The sequence below is a fragment of the Coccinella septempunctata genome, chromosome 5, assembly GCF_907165205.1.
Source record: "Coccinella septempunctata chromosome 5, icCocSept1.1, whole genome shotgun sequence".
Lineage (NCBI taxonomy): Eukaryota > Metazoa > Arthropoda > Insecta > Coleoptera > Coccinellidae > Coccinella > Coccinella septempunctata.
In genome coordinates, this window is record NC_058193.1 from 4,859,774 (window position 1) to 4,876,180 (window position 16,407).

At 35.5% G+C, this 16,407-nt stretch overlaps 1 protein-coding gene across 1 annotated transcript in view; it reads right to left on the minus strand.

The window, feature by feature from the left end:
* LOC123314278 (POU domain, class 6, transcription factor 2) overlaps positions 1-16,407 on the minus strand; it is a 101,440-nt gene that overhangs the window by 30,933 nt on the left and 54,100 nt on the right. The gene's annotated exons all lie outside the window — the stretch shown is intronic.

Consider the following 16,407-nt stretch of genomic DNA (forward strand, 5'->3'; position numbering starts at 1 on the left):
GTATCATCTCTTAGACCACCACGGATTTAACAGCCCTACAGAGAAGAATAAGGACGATGCTGAATAAGCATAATAAACATCACCCCAAAAGCTCAATAGAACGGACAGAGCTGCCACGACACCTCGGGGGTAGAGGAATTGTTGACTCGTCCAACTGCATGTCTCAGGAAATTGAAGAACTTCGAAGATACTTCCTGAACAAGGCCGTTTTGTCAGAACTCCATAGAGTAGTTTGTGTTGCTGATAGTTCTACTCCGTTGAAGCTACAACAGGACCACTTGGAAACTGGCGAACAATCTGCAGAAAGCAAAATGCAGAAACTGATTGGCAAACTTTTGCATGGGAGACACCAGAGCGAGGTCAATCATGATTACGTCGACATATCTGCGTCGAACTACTGGTTGACTTCCGGAAGGTTATTTCTCGAGACAGAGGGCTTCATCCTCGCCATCCAGGACCAAGGGATTCCGACAAGGAACTACATGAAATGTATCGCCAAGGATGCCTCGGTGAAGGACGATAGCTGTCGTTATGGCTGTGCGATACAAATTCGCGGACACGGAGTACAAGAGTACACATGATGCTGTTGCCAAGATTCTTCACCAAGAATTGGCATTAAACCACCAACTTCTAAGGTCGAAAAAGGTTCCTTATTACAATTACCATCCCGATGCTGTTTTGGAAAATGAATTTCACAAACTCTACTGGGATCGCACAGTTCTCACAGACCGGAAAATAAGTCACAATAGACCAGAACTCATAAATATTGCTCAATAAGAATGAGGACAGAGCACTATTCACTAGGTGGCGATTCCAAATAATATCAATCTTCTAGATAGACACACCGAAAATATTTCAAAATACAGAGATCTAGAGACCTAACCTAACCTAACGAAGATATTTATTTGTGCTTTACTTTTCACTCATACTGTATTTACGTATAGCGTGTTATTCGAAGGAGCAATTTAGCTATAGTTAGCAGGTTGTCGAGGATGGAGTTTAGTGTAAATTTAACATCCTTCTTGAAATGCAGAAGAATTATTAGTTTGTTTAGTCTTCATGGATGAAGCCCAACATTTTACAAAAGGCTGTGTGGATAAAAAGAGCTTCCTTTCAATGGCTATTTAATTTTGAAAATGTTGGGCGTGACCACTTTTTTTAGATCGTCCAAACTGAAACCAATTTCAAACATAATTTTATTTCAATTTTCCTCAGTGACTTCTACCAAATGAGCTTCCAATGAATATTCTACAAAGAGTTCGAACAACCAGACGAAAGGCTCGGCGAAACTTTGCCTATATCATTAGGTACCGCGTTGTTTGAGTGCATTCGGAAGGTGTTGTAATTAAATTTGTAGCTATTCAGGCACTTCTGTAATTCGGTCATTTATTATGTATCAATTAGCCTTCAACTCGATGAACTTAACTGACTGTGAGTTTGCCAGTGAAATAATTATGAGAAACAGTTAAATGCATGAGTTCACTTGCAGATCTCTGATACTTTGTAATGGAAAACCTATTTTGGTTAGAGTGGAAGGTCAGAAATAACTTGCAAGTTGTACAGCATTTCAGAGGATATGTATATTGATATTTCTCTAGGTTAGGTTAGGTTTTCAGTAGAATATCAGCCCTGTGAAAGGTTCTTAAAGGAAACTTTCAACCTCCTACCCTATGAGGTGATGATGATAATCATTTTCAAAACATATGTTGATATCTAGGACTCCGTTGATTCTGGTAGAGAGCTGCATTATGTTCAGGTAATATTTTAGAAGTAACAAGTAGGTATCTGATGTTCACCCACAGATTTTGTCCACTTGAGTACGATGTAGATACAGGGTGTTTCACGAGTAAACGGACAAACGAAAACCGCGAATAGAGGGCATTGAGCTGAGCGTGTCTCAAGTACTCCGTTTCCGATAAACAGGGGGTTTTCTCAAATTTCTCGAATTTTCGTTTGGCTATAACTACCGATATTTTCGATGGATTCGACTGAAAATTCATTAATAAGTTAACGTTGTTAGTTTAAATAGGACAGAATATTAAAATTTATACCAAACTTAGGACTGGACTCATTGAGGCTATATTCAAATTAAAACTCATGAAAAACACACTGTGTAGTTTTTCGTCATAATTTTAACATTTTAGTTATCTGCATATACGATTTTCTCAAATTCGATGAATTATTTTCAATGAAAAATTGGTTTGTGGTCAAACGCCTCTTGAAAAAACAGCGCTGCATGAAAATGAAAATGTTCAGCTGACTTTATTCGTCCTCTACATACGACTTGCACTTTTTGTTTTTGAAATTGGATAGCATATCATATTATTTGTGGTTATTTGAAGGCCAAGTCCTTTGAACAGATATCCGGACAAAGGAAAAATCATTAGATTGAATAAATGCTGCTTGCGATGAAATTCGGAGAAATCCTCGTGTAATATAAAGAGCTGTTATGAGCCGCATAAAGAGGGCCACAAAGTTTATAGGAAGTGCAGAAAATCATTTTGTACACCTAGTTCAGACAACTAGATATCCATATAAAGAAGTTTTATTCTGAAAATCAAGTTTAAATTATTAAAGGTGTCGTAATTTTTCGTTCCATATTTGTGTATTATCAACTATTATAAAACATTTCATCATTGTGAATTTCAATTTTGAGTGGCCGACTATGGCATAATTGTAGAATAGTACAAATTGCAATTAAGAATTTTGAAATACATACATGAAGCGTTCTGTATCTTAGAGGCATCTGTCCACAAAACAATTATTTATAAAACATTATAAACAAGTGGAGCAGCCCAAAAATATCTACATTTATTTTGAGACAATCCATACCTGCAGAAAATAATAAAATTATGATTGAAATCTACATACAAGTTGTTTTAGTTTGAAGTTAAGTAAAGCCTCACTGATTCCGGTTCTTATTCTGGTCATATTTTAATTATCTGTTTCATTGAAACTAACAATTTTAAACTCAATATAAATTTTCAGTCGAATCGGTAGAGAATTTCAGGAGTTATAGCCAAACAAAAATTCGGGAAATTTCAGAAAACCCCCTGTATAACGGAAACGGAGTACCGAACCGACTATATGGGGTGTTTTCATTTGTCCGTTTACTCGTGAAACAGCCTGTATAGAGGGCCTGTTATTAACAAATACCGTACTATTACTTAGCTCCTTTGTTAGAAACATATGCATAGAATTTACAATTTTCTCACAAACTGGAGCCCCATTATGAGGGTTCAAAATCAGTTGAGATTTTTGAAGAAAATAAAACATTCTGAATTTTTTTGTTCAGGAAACTCTCATTAACATAAAGATAAGCCCTTCTCTTAGCACAAGTGATGACGAAGAGAAAAGGGGTTCGAGAGAGACATGAAGTGTGGAGCACACGCGGGCTCTCAGAGATGAATAAACATTAGCAACCCTTCACATTATGCAGGCAGTTCGTATTAAACATTCTGGCCAATTCAATTATAGAACACAGCATACATTTCATATTCTGAATCTGGAACGGCTCATAGCATCCGAGAAGTCCGGAAGACAGTGACGGAGCACTTCTAACTGTGGATAGGACAAATACAAAAAGGCGGAAGTTAAATGGGGATAAAAGAGATATAGGCGTATAGGATAATTTTGAATTTACTGAATACTACTTCCGTAACGTTCTTATGGGTTATGGGTATTGCCAACACGGGTTAATTTCATCCTTTAAACATTCGTGGTCCCCTACTCCAGGTAAAAATGATGTAATTCAGGTTCTAGTTTCATCCTGCTTATTATAATTATTAATATAATATTTTGGATGTTAACATTGTTCCTTCTTTCGAAAAATTAAGGAAAAATTCAGATACATTATAATATAATTCTGAGCTGTTTGACCTGAAGCAGGTAATTTTCTTCAAATACAAGAATGTTATTATTTTTGGTCGGTAAAATGCTCTTAAATTATTTTACTCGATAAATGCGGGAGGATCCTTTTGTTGAGGAATATTCTGCCGAAGATGTAGCTAATATCCCTAAAGACAGAAAAAATTAAAAGGATTTCCAAAACGTCTGATGATATATTGATATGTTGGTTCTTGAAATGAACTAAGCAACTATTGAAGTGGCACGACAGAAAAATTGACTAGTTATTACTTCCACCTTACTTTTATGATTTTGGATTTTCATTACTATCAAATAATCTCAATAGTACGGTAGGTCCTTATTAATTTCTTTTGCTTCATGAAAAACTCCTGGATCTGTCAATGTCATTCACACCTTTCAATTCACTAGAGCAGTTCCATAATTCGCCCTACTTTAACTACCTTCACAAAGCCAATGAAGTTCAAAGCGTCCGCAACGGAGTTGCGTATGTCTAGAACCCTCTTCCGATTGCTTTCAATCGCTTTGTCAACACAGACATCAGCTAAAGAATACCCAAAGCGACCATTAGATTCCTCAGACCTGAAAAGGTGCACTGGGTCAAAATTAGTATCAATATCTATCTCATTATACAAGAGGAGTTGTAGATTCTCTATATAAGGCCTGCATGTTAACAATCAAGAAGGACATACTTGAACTTGATGGAAGATTGAAACATGCAGTATATATACACTAGGAATATATCCAAAGAATATCCCCAAATTTGATAAAAATATAATAGTTTTTCTGATTCATGAACCAATTATAAATTTATGTTCGATTTTTTCGAAACTGTTTTTTTTTAATATAATAGATAATAGAAAAAATTTTAATTATAATAAACAAGTATTTTGTAGAATTGAGGTTGTTTCTTCTTGATTTACCATGCATTTCTTGTCTTAACAGAGGTTTTACAGAATCAACGTGAAACATTTTTTGCAGAAAATATGAAATCAAAGGAACAATATTGAATAGGGTTATGACGATATTCCTGTTCGTGGACTGAACTGAGAACGTGTGGTCCCAAATACGTCGAGTCGATAGAGAGCAGTCCTTCTCACCATTTGAATAGAGAGTCTAGTTTCCTAGGTGTGTTGTCCTGAATTCGATAGGATTATAGGTGAGCAGAATTCATTGAAAAGTTTCAAACGAGAATTCCTGCACCAATGGCACAAACAGTAAGTCCCGTTTTCTTCAAATGTTTATTGAACAAGTGACTAGTCAACGAGGTTAACAAACTGAGATATTTTCTTCCCAAGAGTCTGTTGGTGATGCGCCGTAACATACAAGCAATGACATAAGTATTTTTATTTCATTTTTATTTATTCATAAAAGAACATAAACAGGCAAACTAATGCCCAAAAGAATGTTCACAATGTAGTATTCAATTTACGAAAGTACATAATACATAACCCGAAAAAAAGTACACAGAAAGAGAATATTGAATTCCTAAGTTACCAGTTTATCATTTATACTATATTAAGTTATACCTAGATATGGTAACACAGATCTACAAAAGATGGAAGAAAACAGTGAAGTAGAAAACACATAAAAACATTATCAATTAGGGGTCTCCCGGAAATGGCAACTCAAACATTTTTTAACATTTTTGTGGCTCAGACCGATTACATCCACCATGTATGTAGATCTGTTAGAATTATTGTGCTTATGTAGTTATTCTGTCACTCGTAAACCACATCGTTGATTCGGATTTCAAGAATAGGTACACCATTCAGTGTATTAATGATGTCAACGGTTCTTATATTTCAATAATACTTTATAATATTTATACTAAAATTCACACAGCGAAAATTTGATTTGAATAATGATTCATTATTCATGAGTGAAATTTTGGATATAGAATTTATTCAATATCGGTACCTACATGATTTTTTCAATTGATATATCCATTACTCCATTGTTCTAATCAAATCAGTCCCATTGAAAATAATTATTCACACCACTAAACACCGGACTCATTATTATTGTTTTATATCAGACATCCTGTATTTTTAAGTGTTGCTTAAATTTTTTCTCAAAATCAAAGCTTTACTTTTATATTGATTCAGATTATAAATGCACTGATTACAGGAATTAAGGAGAGATATCTAAACACAACATGAATAATAAAAGTATTTTCAATAAATCTTTCAGGTAGAAATAAAATGCTTAGTATGTATCTGTAGTGTGGTGTACGTTGAATTAGATATGAATCTGGAATATTTCATCGAACGTCGTTTGGATATTCATCGTCCCAACGTCCATCGGAATCGAACCCTTATTATTCCGCCAGTCCAACCCTTCGTGAAGTAGGGGGTTGGTGGGGGAGGTAGGGGTTGAATCAAGGAAGGGATGAGGCACATTAATATTGCGAAATGAACCTCATTTGCATTTAAATAAGGTACTCGACTGGGGGAAAACGTCGGAGGGGCGCACTAATTACGCTAACTACACAAAGAGCCTCGCTCGGACGCTGGCCGAGCTAAGCCCACCCCTTGAAGCCCCCCTTTTGGTCGCCGAAACTAGGGATATACACTATTCCGTGCTTGCTTGATTATCATTATGGCACAATGAGTTATCCTCGGACGAATATATTATTGCTGGAGTTTGAATTCTGGCGTTCTGGGGGAAGGAGTTGACAGGAATGGGGGAAAGGGGTTGGTGCGGATGAAGCTGTTCTGAACAGATTTTTGATTATGTGAATCAAATGAGCATTCCTAACAGACTGATACCTGCACATTAATTTCATGATACCGTTGCCGAAAAATGAGCTAAGGTTAATATGGAATCTTTTTTCCATTTTTTATCGTTCCTTTATAGGTCAAGTATTCGACTTACTCAAACACACCTGGAAATCTGACTCTGTTTTTTTGCGAGCAAAATATACTATTTTGTCAGATTCCAGCATGACCCATTTATACTTCCTTCAGAATAACAAGCTAAATCTAGGATACTACACATGTAATAGCGTTTTCTGTTGGTAAAACTAGTGCACTGAATCATATAACATTAAATATGAATTAGAATATCTTGAAATTGTTACTCTGTTTTTATAATATGCACCAGATGCATACCAATGTTACCCCTGAAATTAATTATTACAGCGAATTCTATTGGAGAAACTATACTCCATTCTCTTTTATTTTAGCACTCGGTTGGCCATGGAAATTTGGCACATTTTAACCTGTATAGTACGGAAATGTGGGGTCATGAAGATTGTCAAAATATTTTTCGGTTTTAAATCAACGCCATGTTGCCCGTTCTACGTAAAAGTTTCTGTTATTACGTATTTTATCACAATGTCGAATCTCTTCGGAAAATATGTGACGAACATAATTTAAGTTTATACAAACTGATTGAAGGCATATCAAATCCAGTTATTTGCATGGAAAATACAAGAGATCAGTATAATATCATAATATGCACTAGCTCGAGGAGAGTTGATGTTAGTTATCTTCTTTGGCTAAAGTTTGAATACGTTACATCAGTTGTAGATTTCAAAAATATTAACCCGAAGATAAAATGCATATGATGCAGTGGTTGGGGATCTCCCGAAGGAATTAACAGATAATTACAAGAATGTTAAATTCTTCAACAAAAATAGTCTTGCATCAATGTAAGTAAAAAGAATTAAAGGAAGTTTCAAGTCAAGATGAACTTCAATATTGAACAAAAATTTCACATGAATAAACAATTAACAGGACAACTTGCACGTATTTGTGGTATTTATTTTATTGGTACCTAAAGAGATTTACAATGTATAGGACAAGTAAAATGAAAAATAGAAAAATCAATTTTCGGAAACTTGTTCTACGATGACATTCATCGAAAATCCTGCAGTAAACTATTCGCCTGATTTCACTCAAACATAAAATTCCCAAATGACACCACTTTTTTGGGTCTCCCAATAAAAGGAAATTCTTTGTCCTCTTCATTCACAATCGTTCTGATTGTGGAAATATTCAGCTGAAATACAAGTCGTTTAGATTCAGATGAAACATTATATAAATTCTCTTACATTGAATGAGCGGACCTCAATTCTGAATAGTACTTCCTGAAACCCTGTCTCTTTTTTTCAATCACTTTCGGCATTTTCGTAATAAAAATTGATATAAGTTGTGGCAACGGCGTTATGACATCAACGACATTTCATGAGTGCCAACCTTACTCCGTACTAGTTAAAAAATCTTGAGAAAATTATTTCATGGCCAACCGACTGCTAAAATGAATCTGAATGGAGTATAGCTTCAGACTCGTTGGAATGATTGTAGTTCCATCAAAAACTGCACTAGCACTGCACTGACTTTACCAATATAAAACGCTACGAGCCAAAGTAGCACATATTTAATTCTGTGGATCTTTCAAGTTAAGGCATGGTTTCGCTTTGTGCGTCGGACGCATGCAGCTACTGCAGAAAGCGTCTGTCGCACAGACTGGCCCCCCCAGGCATCGGCAGTTTCGTCGTTGCAGCCGCCGTTGCGTCCAAGCACAAGTGAACTCAGTCGACGTGACAGACGCAGCAAGAAAAGTTGTATGGAAAAGTCCGCGATGACGGTTATCCACGGAAGTTACAAATTTAACTTCCTTAAAATTTCAATATTTTTTATTCAATACAAAATAGTGTCCGCTTCATCCGCGGTATTAAGTAGTGATGAAAAATTCCCCTGACATCATATATTTTCAACTAATATTTCGTGGGATTGGAAATCGACCCCAGATCGCAGTCATATAACGGCGACGTCTAAGCCCAACCAATATTAACGGGACAGTTGCAGGAAGGTCCGTTAAAATTGAATGCCACATTGAAATTTCGATCCACCATTCTTCTTTCAAAAATGACCGTTTTGAATTTTAAAGCAGGCATTAAATTTTAATGAAAGTTCTTGCAACTGGGCCTTCGAGTTTTGAAGAGGGAAATTTTCATGGAAGATTTTAAACTACATTTTGCTTCCCAACACCCCAACATTTTGCCGTCATTTTGTAATCAAAGTAAAGAAAATTCATCCTGCGAAGCGAACGAGCACAACTATGTTATATTTTTCGAAGATGAACAAAAAGAAAAAATATTGATTTTTTGGTAGCACATTATGATTTCAATAGTGAATCTATCACATAATTGAAATAATATTTGACCGATAAATGTTTAGTTTTGGGCCTTTCTTGTTTCTTCTTCGCAAAATTTACGCGAACGGAGCTCAGAGTTGATTGAAACACGAAATAATTCCATACTGGTTGTTAACAAATAAAAGAGAAAGTTTCCAGGAAATGATTCCTTGTCTGAAATAAAGGGGTGTCTTTTATGTAATCCAAAGCTCCTTTTTTCCTGCAAAGTAACAGGCTTTCGAGAATAAGTGAAAAAAATACTATCAATTTCTTACTGCTGGACAGTTTCAGAAATGGCAATTTGTGGTTATGTTTTACTAATAAAAAAGATACCTATGAATATCTTTTCAATTTTGTTGTGATCTTACGAAAGGGGTGAAACATACAACCCCTATTTCATTTTTGACTAGAACTTTTGTACTGAACAAAATATCTCAATTTGAAAATTTCTATGTTTTGAAAGAAACGATTTAATGCAAATCTTTTTCACTCTTATGTTATGTCCGTAAAGACAATAGTTTCTGAATCAAAAAATAAAGTACAACATTTTGCATGAACGGATCTTCTGTGAATGAAATCGAAGAAATCGATATTTTTGAGAAAAAAATAATAATTATTTTTTTCCTCACCTATAACATCTTGTTACTTTCGAGGAAAGGCGAAGGAAAGGAGAAGAGCTTTAGTTAACAAGAGAGAATTGCTTCAATTTTCCCCCAGATATCGACCCCTTCAACTTTCGCACTTATTTGGTAACACTCTATAAATCAGATTAGTAAATCCTTGCTTGGAATTTTTTTAACTACTACATCAAAAAAATGGAGCATAACCCCTTTTGGTTCAACTGGAGTTCACCCTAGTTTCTCTCAATTATTGACTGTGAAGTTAACATCTCTCGATATGTTCTTCACAGAATACTCAGAGCGCCGACCACATTCAGCTACGAAATGACCCAACGATCTCAGTACTCGGAATCGGGGAATAGACGCTTTCCTTACATCACAATGCCTGTTTTGAAACCGCATAATAATAGGACTTTACTAAGACTATTGATTAAACTGTCCGTAAGGCTAAATTAGAACAGAATTGGAACATATTTGCTCCTGTACAATTCGCAATCACGTGATTCTCTCTATCGTCCTCTACCGGCCTTCCTTTTGAATAGATTATTCGACGCTTTCGATGATGTTATTGAATCGATGAGTCAGCGTAAAATGGACTGAATATTTAAAGGAATCAAGAAACTCTCTTCTATATTGATTCATTGAAGATTTTTGAACTAATCTTTCGAATTGCTGTGAAATAACTTTTTTTTTTTAAACACTATAATTCCATTATGAAGAGAAATAATCCAATTCGACCGTGATAATAGAGGTGAATCGAGTTGAGTGTAAATGGGATATACGTATTGAATAGTTGTACAGAATTTCTCGAAGAGTGTCCTCTGTATATAAATATGACAGTAAATAAAATAGGGGAAAACACTGATAATATATCGAAAACTACAATGTTTATGTTTCCTATATATTATATCTGTCTACCAATCTCTACCATTTCGGTATTCGATGCACCTTAGCTACTTCACTAAGATTAATTTTTTGTTGAGATGAATTTCTTGAAATTGGGTTTTTTTGGATATGTGTTAATTAGGCTTCATCTTATCATGAAGCTGTGGAATCGTTTAGTAAACTGATGAGTTCATCAACTTTTTATGTGTGTTGATTCGATGTAATGACCTAAAATATTCCGAAGGTACAACATTCACTCTACCAGGCCTCGAATCTGAAACTTTCACGTTATTAGACAAGCTTTCTGCAAAGCGAATTGTCCGTCATAATTCTTGAAAGAACATTTAAATTTGAATTTTGTAATACCCTACTACATCCTAAATTAAAAAAAAAGCGGACGGTGCAGTTTTCAGTGGTCGGTGTTTTTTGTTAAAAAAAATGCTGGAAATTTTTTCGAATCTTGGTGGGTGAACAAACGATAGTCCGAGCTTTTTTGACTCGCCTTGTTTTTCAACCGAACTATAAAATGGAAATTCCTCTGATACTTCATTAAAATCGATTGTCTCACGAACTTTTTTTTTATTAACTGATTAAACAGCAATTTAACTAAACACATAACTAAACCACCTTTCCACAGAACGTTGGATTCGTATACTGAAAGTCAAAGGCGTCTCCAAAACGAAACACTCAAAACCTTTCAGTTCGCCCAAGAGTTCTTGCCATTGTAACTGATTCATTTCAATATCAAATGTACACTGATGGACAAAAAAACTGGACAAATACAATGTTTACCGAATCCATTCTAAAATAACTTTATTATTATTATTATTAACATTTTCTTGTTCAATTAACGTCTATAGCTAATTTCTGGTAGGAAATACGATTTTTAAAACAAAACTATGCAATTCAAAACACCAAAGATAACACAAAAAGAATATACAGATAAAAGTATGAAAAATAAACACATTCTTATATTCTAATGTTGAGTAATGCCTCCACGTGCTCCTACATAATATTGCGTAGTTCCCTTTGAAAAATCGTTTTTCCTTTCAGAAAGGAGCTATTGACGTGAATGGAAAATGTTGAGAGAAGATCAGGCTTAAAAAAAAAATCATTTAAATCATCAATGCGTCATTAATTACCTTCACAGGGCGTTCAGAAATTTAGAGGAAATTTCAACTTTCTCTTCCAACCAGTATACCATCAAATTGAAATTAAATTCCTATATACTCGACATCAGGTGATAAACTAGATGAAATAGGCTACAAATAGACAACAAAATGATCAAAATCGATGCACATCTCAAAAAGTTTTTCGAAATGACTTTGATGAAAATGTTTGCTATCAGGTTTTTCTTGTTCAGGAGTATATAAACCGCTTAATCTGTTCGCATATGAATTCGTAAGAACTATAATATGCTATTAAAACGTTCATGTAGTCGTGAATCATAAAGTTGAAAAACCTCATATTTGATGAAAACATACTGCATTCGCCGTAAGCTCCCCTACAAAAAGAGCTTTAAGAAGTTGGTCTTTTCAAAACAAACAGCTCAGGAACCTTCCATCAAAAGTAACTATGAATCTGGAAATGTTCAAATACCTACAGAGTAATTCATCAGTGACATGGCATTCACAAACACAAATCAACAGGTTACCGCTTCAGCTATATGACGCTTGTTGAGAGAAAGAAAGCTGTACGAAGAATCTAGATCTGCTGTTCAGGAAATAGCCAAGGCTTCCTATCTTGTCTGGCATCGGGCTCTTCTGAATGAGTTATCTTCTCATAGTTTTTCCGAGTGAGAATTCATGTGGTCGTGAATGGTTGAATGCAATGATATGATATGAAATGATCATCTCTAGCACCAATGACACACCTTTGAGCACAATCGAATCGTACCTACCTAGATGTAAGCAAATCGAATCCTGGGATGAATATCTCAGCCAGATTAACGAATAGAGGAATCTAACAATAGGGAAATTCATTAAAAACAAGCAACTAGCATTAAGAATTAAAGTAGGCCTATGAGGTGGGTGCACTAAATGAGTATTTTCATACGAAAAATATTGAAGTGTAACGGTACACGGAAAACTGCAGTTCGCTTGTTCTAAATTATGAGGTATCGGACAGTTCGTGAGAATGTGATATGTAGATAACTAACGTTCTCATTTTACTTCAGTTATGTACCTTTTATTGTTATTTATTATTTTCTACAAACTCGAAACTTCATGAGGTGCTTGATTTTTTAGGTTCTAACTACTTTGGATAGAATAGGAGTGATTCATTTTAGAAAAATGAATTATCTCCTTTCGAGATTCTACAAAGATTTAATCGGAAAAGTTTCTATCTATGTCATGAGGAACTTATTTTCTATAGTCTGCTGGGGTGTAATGTCTTTTTAGTTCCTTAATTAACAGTATTCATTTTGTATAAAGGTTTCTAATTACATAGCGCATAGCCTATAGACTTAGTAGCAGTCGCATTAATTAATTATAATTAAGTTTTAGTTGGAGTTCGGGCACCAGACGAACCCCGATTCTGTGGGGTGTGGGGGCATGACCCAGGGACTTGGGAGGAATTAGGATCGTGGCCCCAACGACTACGTGATATGCATTTTGATCATTCCTAATATTATGCAGAACGGACAAATTTGCGAGGTATATTATGCCTATGTGCCCTGCTAAATATGCATCTACTTAATTCACCAGACCGATACTCAACGAAAAAATTCAGAAGTGAATTAAGAACCTTTTCGTTACAATATAGATCCCTTTACTTTTGATGAAACTTAGTTCTCTTGGGTATTCTATATTCTACCCATCAAAAAATACCATATATTTAAGGATTTCTGTTCCAAGGATAATATATTTAACAACTTTTGATTCAATATCGATAAGCTCAATCGACATCAAATAATTTATCCATACTAATAGTGGAGAAGATGTCCATATACGAACGAAATAATTAAATTCGTATAGTTATGTTGACTTCTCTAGAGAAACATACTAATATTTTTTCTGTACTAGTTCTGAGGAACGTAACAATTAATTCTTCTTACATCATCATCTCACTGAGTATGGACTGTACAACATATGAAATTGTCACCCAAAAATGAAGAAAATGATGAAAAAAATTTTGAATGGGAAGAGCAACTCACATTGAAAGTAACGGATGTCGATTGAATTGTTAACGTATCATGGCATTCAGAATATATTGGCGAGCATTGGAAGTTGAAAGGTGTGTTTGTTTTTTGAACTAATATTAATTTGCTCAAATTGCTGGTGTTTTTTCATATAATATAAATTTCGTTGTTTTTCTAAGAAAGATGCTTTGATGAGTATGTACTTTAGCTGTTTTTTTATGTAAAAACAGCAGTTGGATGATTTTTTTGGTTTCGCTATATGCATATCAAAGCTTTGTGATGGTTTAACCTCGGGTTTAACTGTTGAGATGAGTAAATGTCTAAGAGTTTTGCGTATTTTCAACGCGACAATGCGGATGTTCAGTTTTGATCGGTTTCATCTTTCCATGAGATCTACACTGAGCAAAAAAATTAACGCACATTATGGAAATCTCAAATTTATTCTACAACTGAAGGTGTTCTCAATGATAATTATTTTTATCAGAATTATGTATGCATATGTTATCCACTTTCGACGGTTTTCCTCAATACAGATGTTTTTTCCCAGCAGGCATAAAAAAAGATCATATTATCAGATTTTGAATGTATTGGCTCCATTCTAAAATCCGTTGTTCTCGTTCAATTCTAGTGATCAATAGTTTTTCTTTCGTTTGATTATCTACACTCGATCGGTGTGCAACGCGAAACACGCAATTTGACCCAAGAGGAATGTGCCCAAGCGGTTGCTTTGCGAGAAGAAGGGTGGACCCACACAGGAATTGCAGAAAGGTTTGGAGTTTCCCATACAAGTGTGTCCAGAATGTTGCAGCGATTCAGGGAGACAGGTATGAATGTCCGAAGACCAGGACAGGGTAGACCACGGGTAACAACTGCCATTCAAGAACGTTACTTGAGAGTTTCTTCGTTGAGACAACGGTTTGCAACCGCTCGCCTCCTTCAAATTCAGCTTGAGCAAACTCATGAGGTGCAAATTAGCACTCAGACAATAAGAAATCGCCTCAGAGAATATGATTTAAGGTCTCGTGTCGCGGCAAGAGGCCCAGCTCTTACCCCAGCCCATCGAAAGGCGCGTTTGGATTTTGCGGGAGAGCATATCCATTGGGAAGAGGCCGATTGGGAAGGAGTTCTCTCCACAGATGAGTCTAGATTCTGCCTTTACAATTGTGATCGACGTTCCCTTGTATACAGACGTCCACATGAAAGATATGCTCAGTGCAATTTCCTGAATACTACTGGTTTCGGGGGAGGATCGATTATGGTATGGGATGGAATATCTTTGACTGCTCGCACAGACCTAGTGGTCGTTGATAATAGAGATATGATGATCCTTATATGATAAGTATATAAGGAACATTCTTGAAGAGCATGTAGTGCCATTTGCCCCATACATTAGTGAAAAATTCATTTTTATGGACGATAATGCCAGACCCCATCGTGCGCGCATCGTTCAGGAGTACCTTGAAGAGGTTGAAGTCTCTCGAATGGAATGGCCAGCAAGAAGTCCAGATCTCAATCCGATTGAGCAGGTTTGGGACAATCTCAATAGAAGGCTGAGAAGTTCAGAAAATCATCCAGCTACTCTTAATGACTTAGGAATCCAACTCGGAGAAATCTGGGAAGGATTAGATCAGAACATTTTAAGGTCACTCATTTTGAGTATGAACCGTCGTTGCCGAGTTGTAATTAACGCAAGGGGTGGAAATACCAAGTATTAAATCACTTATCAGCATTTCAGTATTTTGAAAATTGTTCATTTCTCTCCTTTCACATAAGATTCGGTGAAATCCTGAATTTTTCTTCCATTTAATGTGTCTTGTTTCGTTCAAAACCTTCCCGAGAGAACATAAAAAATAAGTTATAAAGTCAATGTAGAGTTAATTTTCAGAATGTGCGTTGATTTTTTTGCGCAGTGTATTAGATCAATCTTTAATGAACGACAGTTTGAAAATTTTCGAGAATTTTTCCGTTTTTTATTTCCGTGTAAACGATTCACAACGGCTCAATTTCAACAACCTTCGGCTATTAAATAGATCGAGTGCACTCTCGTGTTCTTGGGATCTTTCTGTTGCCGAGGAAGTGTGGATTCGTTAAATCTCGTCGTTTTCTCCTCAACGTGCAATTATTCTTGCTCGATTGTTTCGGTGTAACAACTTCCTGATGAAATAAGTTATCATTGACTGTTTGAATTGATAATATAAAGAGGGTGACAGTATTGCCACCTGATAGTAGTCCTAGTCGAAGTGCTGTGGAGCGCTTTATTGCTCGTGCTTCTAACCTCCCTTTCTTTTTGTTCAGTTTCCAGAGCGAAACCAATTTTTCACAATGATTATTCTAAGGTACTTATCAGATATATGCATAATTACCAGCTCATGTATACAGTTCCTTATGTCAGTGACACAAGATGTCGAGACACGTTAATTGAAATAAATAATAATCATGGAAATCCTCTTTGGCACATTGAAATTTAGTATTCATTGCAATCCTCGGGAAAGCAATTTTAGGCAGTTCATAATTTTTTGTGAAGGCGATATCGAACACTAAGTAACTGGCATGTTTCTGCTTAAACGAAGAAGCTTTTTTCTCCTAAGGTGTTATGAAGCGTTTAGATAATAATGTTCTCGAATACTTAATTATTGTCGCTTTGAGAACTATACAACTGAGACATGAGCATCGATATAAAGTCAGGAATTTCATGAGATACAGAAGATATAAACAATAAAATCAACTCAAATTTGGTTATTCTGAGATTCTCAATAT